A 13,601-nucleotide genomic window follows, 5' to 3' on the forward strand; every position below is an offset into this window, starting at 1 on the left:
TGAAATTCAGCAGTGACCAAAATGGACGAAGTTCAGCCTTTACGGAGCTTTCATTCAGTGGGAGTTGTTTGGGGGATTAAATCTGCTAAGACATGAGAAGCACTTAGAAGCAGGGCTGCACACAGTAAATGTTCAGTAAGTGTGCGCCATCTCCCGCCCATGCCTGGCTCTGCTACCCTCCAGCTGCGGGACCCCCAGCGGCTGTCAGCATATCTGGGCGTGTGGATTCTCATCCAAGGTCCTGGGAGCTCTGTTGTTCTCTGAGATTTGATCCCACACTTGGCTGTGGGCCTTACACCTAATACCTCTGAGAACAACACTGCCTCTGCCCAGACAGAGGGCTCTGCTCCTCAAACCGCCAGAGGTTGGAAATGGTCTTGCTCCTGCTTTTTGCCTAAGGGTGCAGGAACGTAGCACCAGGTGGCAACCCCTCTCCCCAGCACCCTGGGCTGTCCCCTTCCCCAGGCCTCTGCTTCTGGACGCCTCGAAGAGTGATGACTTCCTGGCAGCCACTTTAAGCGTGACCAAGTTGTTTAGGAAAGAGCACTTTACATATTTCTTCCCCCCATTTTATAGACGAGGAAGCTGAGGGCCAGAGAAATGAAGTAACCCGCCCAAGGACACACAGCTAGTCACTGAGGAACAAACATTTGGACTGGCTCTAGCCAGGACACCACACTGCCTAGAAGAGGCTGCAGGGTGAAACCACAGGATGGAAGGATCCAACAACAATCCAAGACTGTTTCCAAACCCTGTGGGAGCTGACGCTAGACAGACTTGGCAAGTATGCTAAGAGGCCCTCACATGTCAAGCACAGTGGATGTTTCTTAGATGGCTTTGTGTCCTTTGTATTCATTATCGGCAAGAAACTCAACTTCTCAAGGCTAGAATATTCCAGTGTTAATGTAGATCTTATAAACACTTCACGGGGTGTAAACACGGCAACAGATATGCCAGAGAGAGACCACAAACTAGAAAGAATGTGCTGGAAAGCTTCCGAACAGTGTCCCCAGGGGTCAAAAACTTCATTGAGTTGCAAGAGGCCCCTTGTATTAAACTTCTGGGCTTTTCAATAACTTGAGAAGATTAGTGGTATTCTGAATACAAAGAAATACAAAGCAAGTATGCAGAGGAAGGGTGGGGCCGGGTGGGCAAGGCAATGAGCTGGATCTGGCTTGAGCACAAAGCAGGGTCTAGGCTGGGACCCAGGACCCTGGCGATGGCCTCATGTGCATTTGGGAGGTCTGACCTGGAGCAGGGTAGAAGCAGGGATCTCTGAGCAGCCGGGATGGTGGAGGTACTGGTGGTGTGGTTCAAGAAGCTCTGTCCCTGGTGGAGCATCAGGGGTTGGGGACTGCGCCAGAGGAAGGGCCAAGAGGGCTGGGGTCTCCCTGGGCAATCTGCGATTCCAGGCTGACCCCAGCCTGGCTGAGAAGTGCCCCATTAAACATGAAGCAGAGGTCATGCGGGCTCATGCCCAAGGGGTTGGGAGAGAAGGAAGGGTGTGGCTTCATAGCATAGAGGGGTCAGGACACACATCCGATCCCCAGGTCCCTGAACCTTCAGCTAGGAGACCAACCCTCTCTCCCCCCAGCTGCTGGGTTGGAGCCTTCTCACGCTGGGCCTGCATCTGGCACTGGCCGGGCCCTGAAGGCGGAGGCAAGGCCATTGGTGCAGCAGTTGGGAGTGGCTGGGCCCAGAAATGTCTGCTCTCCCCTCTGAGCGCACCCCCTTCACCACAGAAGGTGCAGTAACCCCTTTACTCTGGAGGGGGTGCAGGCTAGAGAAGGATGGGAGAAGAAGCCTTGAGGGATCGTCTGGCTTCGGGTAAGCGGCGCGAGAAGACTGGGGAACCCCGACACATCCCACGTTTAGTAGGCTGCAAGGTTACCAGGAGATTGCAAGTTTAAGTAATTAGTCCTCTGGAAGGCCGAAGTCGTCGCCCCATACCTGGGCAGGACGGCTCCAGCAGCGTCCCCTCGTGGCCGAACGTGCAGCTCCCCGGCGGGGAAAGGCCCCGCTTCAGCCCTGCGGGCCCTGACCTCCGGGGCCGCTCGGTTCTCCGCGCCGCCCACCTGCGGGACCACTCCGGGGAGGGGCGCGCCTGGGTCCGCAGGACGGCGACAGCCCTTTAGGCGCTACCTCGAAACTGCCGCTCTTTGGGGGTTTTCGGGTTCTCTGCCCAGGTACGTAAGCCTCACCACCGACGCCCCCCACCCCGCACCCCAGGGTTGGCAGGGAGAGGCGGCCTCCCTGGTGCGGCCTTAGCAAGTGGCACTCGGAGGACAGTGGCTGTCCTTTTTGACTAGCTGAAGGCCAGCCCCTCTGCACATGCTCTTTCGCTCCCTACCATCTCCCATTAGCCTCTTTTCACCAGTCAGAAAACTGAGACTGCTTGTTTCTCCTCGCTTGTTTTTTTCTGTTGAGGTGAAATTCACATTAACATCCCATCGAACCAGCAATCACATTTAAAGCGAGCAATTCAGTGGCAGTCAGTGCATTCACAGTGCTGGGCAATTAGAACCTCTAACTAGTTCCAAAATATGTTTATCACCCCAAAAGGAACCCCACGCCCATTAAGCAGTGAGTTGTCCCCCATCATCCCCCTTCCTCAGACCCTGGCAACCACCAATCTGCACTTTGTCTCTTTGAATTTTACATATTCTGGATATTTCATATAAATGGACCTTTTGTGTCTGGCTTCCTGCACTTAGTGGAATACTTTCGAGGTTCATCCATGGTGTGGGGTCTGTGTCAGTGTTCCCTTCCTTTTTGTGGCTGCATAATGTTCCGTTGTACAGGTATACCTCATTTTGTCTATCCATTCACCTGTTGATGGGCATTTGGGCTCTTTTCACTTTTAGGTTATTGTAAACAGTGCTGCTATGAACACGCATGCTCATCTATTTATTTGAATAAAAGTTGTCAATTCTTTTGGGTATATCTTAGGAGCGGAATTGCAGGGTCAGGTGGTAATTCTATGTCTCACTTCTTAAGAAACCATCAAACCATTTCCCACAGTGGCTGCACCATTTCGCATTCCCACCGGCAGTGGATAATAAGGGTTGCAATTTCTCCATATCCTTGCTGACACTTGTTATTTGTTCTGTATCTTTTTTTTTATTATTATAGCCATCTGAGTGTTTGTGAAGTTGTACTGAGACTAATTTTTTTAAAGTGAATTAACTTAATATTTAAAGAAAACTATTGGGGCGCCTGGGTGGCTCAGTTGGTTAAGCGTCTGCCTTCGGCTCAGGTCATGATCCCCAGGTCCTGGGATCGAGCCCCGCATTGGGCTCCCTACTCAGCGGGGAGTCTGCTTCTCCCTCTGCCTCTCCCCCCGGCTTGTGCTCTCTCTCTCTCTCACTCTCACTCACTCATTCTCTTTCAAATAAATACAATTTTTTAAAAAAGATCCTTTAGAAAAAATAAAACAAACTATTAAGAAAATAATAGCATGGCATATGTGGATAGGGCAGCTAAGACTGACAAACCCAAAGCCTGTGGTTTGGAGGTAGAAAAACAAATGCAGGCCAGTGTGTCACTCTCCTCTGGCCCATGCTGCCTCCCCTCCAGCAACCCAAGTCAAACACAAACCTGATTCTGCAAGAGGCTGGCAAACCTCCTCTATCTCCTGCATCAAGGTGAGCTCCAGGTTGAGACAAATCTCTTCCAGGTCAGAGCCTTCCTTGTGTTTCCCATCCTAATACGGCCGAGCCCAAACCACCTCTGCAGGCCCTACTGTGGTCCTGTGCGCCAGATTGCCCAGATTTGGATCACCAGGGCTCCCAGGTCAGGTCTGTGGGTCAGCCCCACCCTGACCTCTCCCCAAGATTTTGCTTTTTAACTTCTTACTAGAGTAGAGAGTACAGAAGTTTGAAGTCTGTGGTTTGATATATTTTCACAAGTTCAACACTCTGGATAGCCAGCACCCAGATAGAAACAGACCATTATCAATACCACCCAAACATCCCCAGAGGTTCGTACTAACCCAGAGGAAGAAGGCTGGGGCACAACAGGTAGAGAGTTGCCTCTGGAGCCATACCTCCTGGGTTGACATCCTGGATCCACCACTTACTAGCTGTGTGACCGTGGGAAGATTACTAAACTTCTCTGTGCCTTTGTTTCAGTCTCTGTAAATGGCAGTAACAATAGTGCCTACTTCACAGGGCTGCTTGAGGATTAAATCAGGTCTTACCTGCATATGTAACTGCTCAATAAATGTTAGCCATTGTTATTATCCTTGGTGGCTCAATTCAGGGCCCCAAACTCCCTGCCAGGGCTATTCCCTGAGCACCCATGGGGAGCAAAATGGAGCGGGGATCGTGAATAGCACAACCAAAGGGCCAGAATGTACATCTCCAGCCTTGTCCAGGAGAAAACATGTCCACATCAGCCGGCCCCCGAGCGACTGTCCTTCTGCGGGAGCCCTGGCTTAGCCTAAGCCATCGATCTCACGTGAGCCACCCTGTCTACTGGATTGGTAGAGTGGGGCCCCACAGGTGCCCACCGCATGAGTTAGTGAGTATGGGTACTTGGAGTGGGTGCCCCAGCCCAGGCCCAGAGCCAGAAGCTGCAGACAGACGCCAAAGCTGGCCTCCCAAGAGTCTCAGTACCGCCACCCTGTGGACAAGTTGGACACTGCAAAGGGCTACGAGTCAGCAGGTTCAGCAAGAGGCTGAAATCCAGCCTATATTCTGCTCACCAAGGAGCTGGCCCTGGCACTGCTACAACCACCTGGAGGGGAGGACGCCCTTTTCCCTATCCAAAGATACCAGCAGTTCCGTGAGCTGTCAGGGTTCTGTCTGCCCAGAGGGCCCATTGTTTCCTAACTCACACAAAGGTGACATCTGGGTGAGCATCCGCCCTGGGTTTGTGCATGACCCAGGTGCCCAAGCAGCCATGCAAGCTACCTGGTGCACAGCGACAGGATGTGGCAGAGGGGGAGGGAGCGAGCCATGCGCCTGGATTATTCACAGCGGGGGCTCCAACACCCTGGCAGGGGGTCCCCCGGGGGAACCTTGGCACGATACGAGCACTCCCACAGAAGCACTGAGCCCCCCAGACAACCCTGTGGGCACCGAGCCTGGTTCCGCTACAGAACAGGACTGGGGGTGGAGCAGAGGGGACTGTAGCTTCTCCTAACGTATAAGCTTCTGCAGGATGCTGCGGGGAATCCCAGGCCCAGCTGGGGGGCATCCTCCACGAGCAGGTGCAAGAGCCAGTGGCCTCAGTGGAAAAACAGCTGCACACACAGCTTCAAGGTGCTGGTGCCCAGGGACTTCAGGGCCAGGCTGACACCTCTGTCAGGCAGGATATGCACTGATAAGAGCCCCTGGGTGATCAGGGAGCAAAAAGTAACCTGTTTTCTGCTCACGGATCTGTGCTCCCCAGCATGAGGCTGTGTTGACCTAGGGAAGGGGCATCTTGTTCTAAATACACAAAGGCACTCTATAAGCCAACATGCCTCTCCCTGCAGCACAGGGAGGAGGCCCAGGAGGCCCAAGGAGGAGGCCAGGGCCCAGGGCCAAGGGGGCTGTTCAAAACCCTGGTTCTAAGCCCCTGCTCGCTGACTTTTGAAAAAACCCTATTCTTGGTGCTTTGATTCCCCTATTATAAGCTGGAAAGTAGCTCGCCTGGTCTGGTGTACATTTTCTGTGAGCTGAGTTCATGGGAGTCGGTTCCTGTGGACTGGTCATCTCTGGGTGCTGTGACATGTTCAGCGTCTGACCTGCAGGACCACCCTGCCCCCAGCAGCCTCTTGAACCCCATCTCCAACTCCCTCTTGCCCTCTGCTAATATATTTATCCTCCCAAGACCCTCAGTGAGGACCGCAAAGGGGTGTCCCCTCTCTTCTCCTCCCCTCTTCCCACCCCGCCTCAGCACCAGCCTCCCCCCTCCAAGCAAATGTCTTTCCCGACTCTGTGATGTGAGGGTAATGGATAATATCCATTATCCACCATGGATATCTAGCATTTTTTTTTTAATTTGTTTGGATCCCACTTTATTTCAAAATAATTTTAGGCTGCTGGTAGGAGTAAGCACACTCCTGTCTAACTCATAAGACTATTGTAAAAATTAAATGTGGAAAATTATCCAACACAATACAGGTGTGATGTTGTTGCTGTTTTTCTCCAAAAGGACTTAGCCCACCCTACTCTGGCGCCCCGGTGGAGTTGCCGATGGTAACTCCATGACTTTCCAAGTCCTCTGGGCTGAACTCAGGCATGCTGTATGATTGTGTCCTTCCCCAATGGCTTCCACTATGGCCTTATAAGTTCCACGGATGACCCGAGGGTTTTCTGTGTGCTGGTCAATCTGTTAAGAGCTTTAAATGCCGTACTGAATATCAACTCAGTAGACCCTTGTGTCCCCATTTTTTAAAAGATTTTATTTTTTATTTTTATTTATTAAATTTTATTTATTTGCGCACGTGCACGAGTGGGGGGAGGGCCAGAGGGAGAGAGCAGACTCCCCGCTGAGCAGGGTGCTCCATCCCAGGACCCCTAGATCATGACCTGAGCCGAAGTCAGACACTTAAGCCACTGAGCCACCCAGGCGCCCCACCCCCATTTTATAGGTAAGAGAACTGAAGCTCAGAATTCATAAAATTTACCCAAGATCTCACAGGTAACAAGTGAGAGGGCTGTACCCTGAAACGGTGATTTTACCCCAGGGAACACAGACTCCGAGGCCTCCCTGGCAGTGCGTGGACTGGGTCAGGTGTAAGGCAACGGGGGATGGGGGTGGCTTGTGGCAACTGGAGCACCTATCTGGGGCATTCATGTTCCCAACCTTTTTTCCAGCCACCCCAGCCACGACACAGTGGCACTTCCACCACCCTTGGATCAAGCACTAGTCCTAACTGCCTCCCTGCAAAAGCTGCTCTCCATGCCCGCCGCCAGCCTGCAGGTCCTCATCACTCACACCTGGGAGGCTGCAGGGGCCTCCTCCATGGCCTTTCTGCCTCCAGCCCCTGCTCTCCAGAGCCAGACACCATCCTTCCCCCGAGCACCCAGTCCTGCAGAGACCCAGCCCCCACTGGCCCACCGCAGGGACCATCACAGAGTGCAAGGAGCAAGGACTTTGCAGCTCGACAGTGCTGGGTTCAAGTATCAGCTTTGCTATTTGCTAGCTGGGTCCTCTTGGGTAAGTTACTTAACCTCCTTGGCCCTCAGTGTTCTCTAGAAGGAGCATCATGATGATAGCCAGCACACAGTCCTTAGGCGCACTAGATGCATTTATAATTGTGAAGAGTTCAGCCCAGTGCCAGCCCAGTATGTGTTCACCCCACTGATAGACACACAAGGTGGTAAACAGGTTGGTACTCTCGCCCCTTCTTGTATCACTGCCAAACATGGGAAGTCAGGGAGGATTGTGGACTTGCCCAGCTAATAAATGGAACATTCAGCTTCCAAATCCAGGGCAGTTTCTCATCCGCAAGATGGAGACCGAACCTCCAGCTACACCCGGTCTGACATCCACCTAGAGAAGACACCATGCATATAGCAGGGGCAGGTGCTCTGAACCTACACCACCTACTTAGGGAGGCAGGAGGGCCAAGGGCCGGCTAGAGCAGAAGCTGAGCTCATCCCCAGACCCCCAGCAGTCCTGCAGGGCAGGGCCGTTTTCAGCCCTTTACAGACCCTGCATCTGATTCTCGCCCACCCCCCATCACAACAAACTAAAATGGACTCACATCCCTCATCAGATATAACATTTCTTTGTTTTAAATGTAAAAGGGCTTTTATAAATTTGCTTTTGAAATTACTTGACTATGAATAAGTCATTTAATTCACTCTTGGCTATGATTTCTCTTCAATCGTTCTGCATATCCTGGAACTCTTGACAAAAATCCAACTTACAGATTGTTTTCAAATATAATGACATTTGTATGGATACCAAACTTAAGGGGTATTAAAGTTGACATGCTACTTTCTGAAAGCATTTGATCAAATCTTCACCATTTTGATGCAGTCTATTTCATATCTTGCAGCCCCCAAAGCTTTTCTTTTAGGGCTCTGACATTTCCCAGGCCTTTAAAAGCCCTCCCTGGGCCCTGGGTAGGTGGGTTTGCTCCCAGAGCCAGGGCACTTGGGGTCTTCCGGTCTCCAGACCCGAAGGCCGCCCCTGAACATCCCGCTGCAGGAATACCCACCCCAGACTGTCCGGGGCATCCTAACTGGTCAACTTTATTCTCATCTTGAAAACAAAATGATTTACCAAATGTTGGGTTAAATGTGATTTAATACTTCAGCCTTCATTGGAGTTTCAGAGAAATGAATTTACAAATGAGGCAATCCTTTGATGGGGCGAATGTTCTGACATAGGGGTTGGAAATTAGGTTGACTGTCGTCCTAACCAAACCCTATCACCCCCTTCCCATGTGGGGGGCACAGCCAGGACCCACCCCTCCTCCCTCAACCCCCCCCTCCGGAAGGGCCACTGGGAAGGTGAAAGTTTTGTGACTGGTGTAGACTTCATTGAGGGCCAGCCCTGCAGGGCAGACTGGATGACGTGGGTATTGCACTCTGGGCCTATTATTTATTATTATTATTATTATTATTATTATTATTTTGTTGGGGGTCTTTTAAAGCAGACCAGTTTTTGTTTTTGTTTTTGTTCTTTATATGCCCATCATGGGGCTCAAACTCAAGACCCTGAGATCAAGAGTTGCATGCTCTACCGACTAAGGCAGCCAGGGGCACCTAAAGCAGATCAGTTGTTTGTTTTTTTAAGATTTATTTATTTATTTGAGAGAGAGAGCGCGCGCACCTGTGCATGCACACTGGTGGGGGGAGAGGCAGAGGCGGAGACAAGCAGACACCGCATTGAGTGAGGAGCCTGATGCGGAGCTGGATCTCACAAGCCTGAGATCATGACCTGAGCCAAAATCAAGAGTTGGATGCTGAACCAACTGAGCCACCCCGGCGCCCCACAGACCAGTTTTTTAAATTCCCTCTGCTGCCCACCATTATTCACCACCGACTCCACACAAGAGGCAGAAACCCTAGCTCCCAACTACTACAGAGGAGCAGAGGAAGGCAGGTGCCTCCTTCACGCAGATGTCCACAGACACCTGCGAAGCAGGGTATGAGGAGCGGCATGATGTGATGCCAAGAAAAGGGAAGGAAGTGGCAGGACCACACAGGAGGCTTCGGGGAGGTAGGGGGCTAGGAAAGGACCTTAAGCTCAGCTTACATATTTTCATTCATTTCTATTGATAAGGAATAAAATATATGTATAATACGTTTATATATATATATATATATTTTTTTTTTTTTCCTTGGACCTGATCCAAGAATCTTGGGCCTGGTCACTTCACTCATGGGCATCTAGACTGGGGGAATATATCCGTAAAGCCTGTAAAGATAATACTAGCTACTACTTATTTTTTAAAAATTATTTATTTATTTACTTGAGAGAGAGAGAGAGAGAGAATGACTGGTGAGGGGCAGAGGGAGAAGCAGGCTTCCCGCTGAGCGGGGAGCCCGATGCGGGACTCAATCCCAGGACCCTGGGATCATGACCTGAGCCAAAAGCAGACGCTTAACCGACTGTGCCACCCAGGCGCCCCACCCCCAAGCTACTACTTATTGAGCACTTAATACTTTATATCCAGAGATGGGATTGACTGAATGAATCCAAAATCACCCTGTGAGGACAGTGCTATTATTATTCCCATAAAATGGGTGAGGACCTAGAGGCACAGAGGGGGAAGTAGCTTGCCCAAGGTCACACAGCCAGATAACAGTGAAGTCAAAATGCAACCCTTGGCGGTCTGATTCCAGAGCCATGATGGAATCATGTTAGCCATGACATTAGGCCAGTCATTCTTAACAAAGAGCCGTGATGGTTAATGATGGCGAAGCTTACCACAGGACAGCGGACAGTAATTAAAATGTGTACACAGGCATACCTCATTTTACTGTGTTTTGCTTTATCGCACTTCGCAGACACTGGTTTTTTTTACAAACTAAAGGTTTGTGGCGACCCTGCCTCAAGCAAGTCTATCAGTGCCATTTTTCCAAAAGCTTTTGCTCATTTCTATCTCTGTGTCACACTTCGGTACCTCCCACAATTTTTGAAACTTTTTTTTTTTGCGAGCGAGCACGTGTGCGCATGCGTGAGCAGGTGCGGGGGCGGCGGGGGCCAGAGGGAGAGAATCTTAAGCAGGCTCTCTGCTCACCATGGAGCCCAACTTGGGGCTCCATCTCACGACCCCGAGATCATGACTTGAGCCCAAACCAAGAGTCGGAAGCTTAACCGACTGCGCCACGCAGGCGCCCCTAAATTTTTTCATTATTATTTGTCATGGTGATCTGTGACCAGTGATCTTTATGTCACTACTGTAATTGTTTGAGGGCATCACAAACCACGCCCATAGAAGATGACAAACAATAAATGTGTGCGTTCTGACTACTCCACCCACCAGCCTTTCCCATTGCTCTCCCTTCTCCCTGAGACGCAACAATATTGGAATTAGGCCAGTTAACAACCCTACAAGGGCCTCTAAGTGTTCAAAAAAGTTGCGCGTCTCACACTTTAAATCAAAAGCTAGAAATGATTAAGCTTAGTGAAGGAGGCATGTCAAAAGCCAAGACAGGCTGAAAGCTAGGCTTCTTACGCCTATTAGCAAGTTGTGCATGCAAAGGAAAAAGTTGCTGGAGGAAATTAGAAGTGTGGCTACAGTACGCACATGAATAAGAAAGCAAAACAGCCTTAAAAAAAAAAAAAAAGCCAAACAGCCTTATTGCCAATATGGAGAAAACTAGTGATCTGGATAGAAGATCAAACCAGCCACAGCATTCCCTTAAGCCAAAGCCTATAGGGGCTAATGCAGCTGCTGACTTCAAGTGGAAGCCAGTGCTCATTTATCATTCCAAAGGCCCTAGGGTCCTTGAGAATTAGGCTAATCTACTGTGCCTGTGCTCTATCAGTGGAACAACAAAGCCTGGATTGCAGCACATCTGTTTACAACATGGTTTACTGAATATTTTAAGCCCACTGTTGAGACCTGCTGCTCAGAAAAAAAAAAAAAATTCCTTTCATAATATGACTGCTCACTGGCAATGCACCTGCTCACCCAGGAGCTCTGACGGAGATGTGCAATGAGATTCATGTGGTCTTCGTGCCTGTTGACACAGCATCTATTCGGCAGCCCGTGGACCAAGCAGTCATTTCCACATTGCCAAATCGTATTATTTAAGAATTGCATCTTGTAGGGCTGTAGCTGCTGTAGCTAGTAATTCCTCTGATGGACCTGAGCAAAGTACACAGAAAAGCTTCTGGAAAGGATTCACTCTTCTAGATGCCATTAAGACTATTTGTGATTCACGGGAAGAGGTCACAGTAGCAACATGAACAGGAGTTTGGAAGAAGTTGAAATCCAGCCCTCACGGAGGACTCGGGGGGGTTCCAGACTTCAGTGGAGGAAGGAACTGCAGATACGGTGGAGACAGCAAGACAGATGGAATGAGAAGTGGAGCCTGAAGATGAGAATGGATTGCTGCAATCTCATGATCAAACAGGAATAGATGAGGAACTGCTTCTTATGAATGAGTAAAGAAAGTGGTTTCCTGAGAGGGAATCTATGCCTGGTGAAGATTATGTGAAGATTGTTGAACTGACAACAAAGGATTTAGAATAGCACAAAAACTTAGTTGATAGAGCAGCAGCAGGGGAGGGGCGCCTGGGTGGCTCAGTTAAGCGACTTTTGATCTCGGCTCAGGTCATGATCTCGGGGTCGTGAGATCAAGCCCTGCATCGGGCATGGGACTCCACCATATGGGGTCTGCTTGAGATTCCCTCCCTGTCTGCCCCTCCCCCTGCTTGCACTCTCTCTCTCTCAATAAATAAATAAAATCTTTAGGAAAAAAAAAAGCAGGTTTTGAGAGGACTGACTCCCAATTTTGAAAGAAGTTCAACTGTGGGTAAAATGCTATCAAACAGCACTGCTTGCTACAGAAAAATGGGAGAAACTGTTTGTGAAAGGAAGAGTCAATTGATGTGGCAAACTTCACTGTTGTCTTAGTTGAAGAAGTTGCCACAGCCACCCGAGCCTTCAGCAGCTACCACCCTGATCAGTCAGCAGCCGTCAATATCCAGGCAAGACCCTCCACCAGCAAAAAGATTACAACTTGCTGAGAAGTTCAGGTGATGGTAAGCATTTTTTAGCAATAAAGTTTTTTTTTAATTAAGGTATGTGTTTATATATATATGCCATTTTATTTTTTACATACTTTATACATATGCTAGATCTTAGAATGCTATTGCACACTTAATAGACGGTAGTAGAGTGTAATCATAAGTTTTCTACACACTGGGAAACCGAAAATTAATTCAACTCACTTTATTGTGATATTCGCTTCCTTGAGGTGGTCTGGAACCCAACCTGCAATCTCCCTGAGGTATGCCTGTATTTATAAAGGATATTTTAATGAAATGTGGAAGGACTTACGTTCAAGTATCTTAGGAACACAAAATGATACATATATGATCTCAACTCAAAAATGCCTTCTTAGAAAAGAGCTGAAAGGAATATATACGTATGTATTTAAGATCTATAAAGGGGTGCCTGGATGGCCCAGTTAGGCGTCTGGCTCTTGATTTCAGTTCAGGTCATGATCTCGGGGCCATGGGATCGAGCCCGTCAGGCTCCGCACCAGGTGCGGAGCCTGCTTAAGATTTTCTCCCTCTCCTTCTGCCCCTACCTACGGTCTTTCTCTAAAATATATATATATAAATAAAAATAAAATAAAACATATAAACATATCTGACATGCAGATGATCAGCAAATACTTGTTGAAACTGGTGGACTGTGAGTGGGCTTTTTTCTTCTTCCCATTTTTCTAGTTTCCAAATTTCTCTAAATGAAAATTATTTTCTTTTCAGACAAGAAAAACTATTATGGCCTTACCATTGTCAAATTATTTGCTCTCAGTAAATGCTTAAAAGAGAAATTTCTGAGAAACTAAAAAACCAGAAGCAAGTTGTTTTTTTGAAAGAGGGAGAGGTTGCTAAGAAACTCTTTAAATTGGTCATCTCCTGAGGGCTGGGCCTCAGCACACACTGAGAACATTACAAAGGATGAGAACATGGAATGATTCCTGTTGTATGGAAAAGCCGAGTTCCTTGGGCAGACTAGGCTCGGGGTAGGGGTGGAGAGCCCTGGGTCGTGAGCCCCCGGCCTTCCAATCCCCACCTGCTCCTCCTGGGGCTGTTTCCCCGAGCCAGAAACCGGCCAGCGTGGTACAATCTCTTGCTCAGCATTCTGCTCTCACATGTGGTTTTAGCATCTGTAAATGGCTAGAATGTATTTGTGAGTGATGCCTTTTGGAGAAGGATGGAGCCCTGGTCTTGGCCAGGCACGAGCCTGGTGGCTAGCGGCCCTCAGGAGGGCTTCCGCCCAGGGGTGCGTGGTGAGGTGCCCATGTGCGGTCTGCCAGGGAGAGGCGGGGCTGGGGCAGAGCAGGCTGACAGGAGGGGAGGAAGCCAGCCTCCGGGTCCCTCACCAGGCCCTCAATTACTCACGCTCCTGCTGTCCCAGGGCTAATTGTTTCTGAAGCGCCAGCCCATCCATCGCCCTACTCAGCAGCTGC

At 49.5% G+C, this 13,601-nt stretch overlaps 1 protein-coding gene across 1 annotated transcript in view; it reads left to right on the forward strand.

Annotated features, from left to right (window-relative positions):
* The window catches only part of GNAT2 (G protein subunit alpha transducin 2), a 48,917-nt gene that overhangs the window by 8,152 nt on the left and 27,164 nt on the right, over positions 1 to 13,601 (forward strand). The window lies entirely within an intron of this gene.

The sequence above is a fragment of the Callorhinus ursinus genome, unplaced genomic scaffold (assembly GCF_003265705.2).
Source record: "Callorhinus ursinus isolate GAN/ISIS: 27379988/994484 unplaced genomic scaffold, GSC_fseal_2.0 scaffold9, whole genome shotgun sequence".
In the NCBI taxonomy this organism is placed as follows: domain Eukaryota; kingdom Metazoa; phylum Chordata; class Mammalia; order Carnivora; family Otariidae; genus Callorhinus; species Callorhinus ursinus.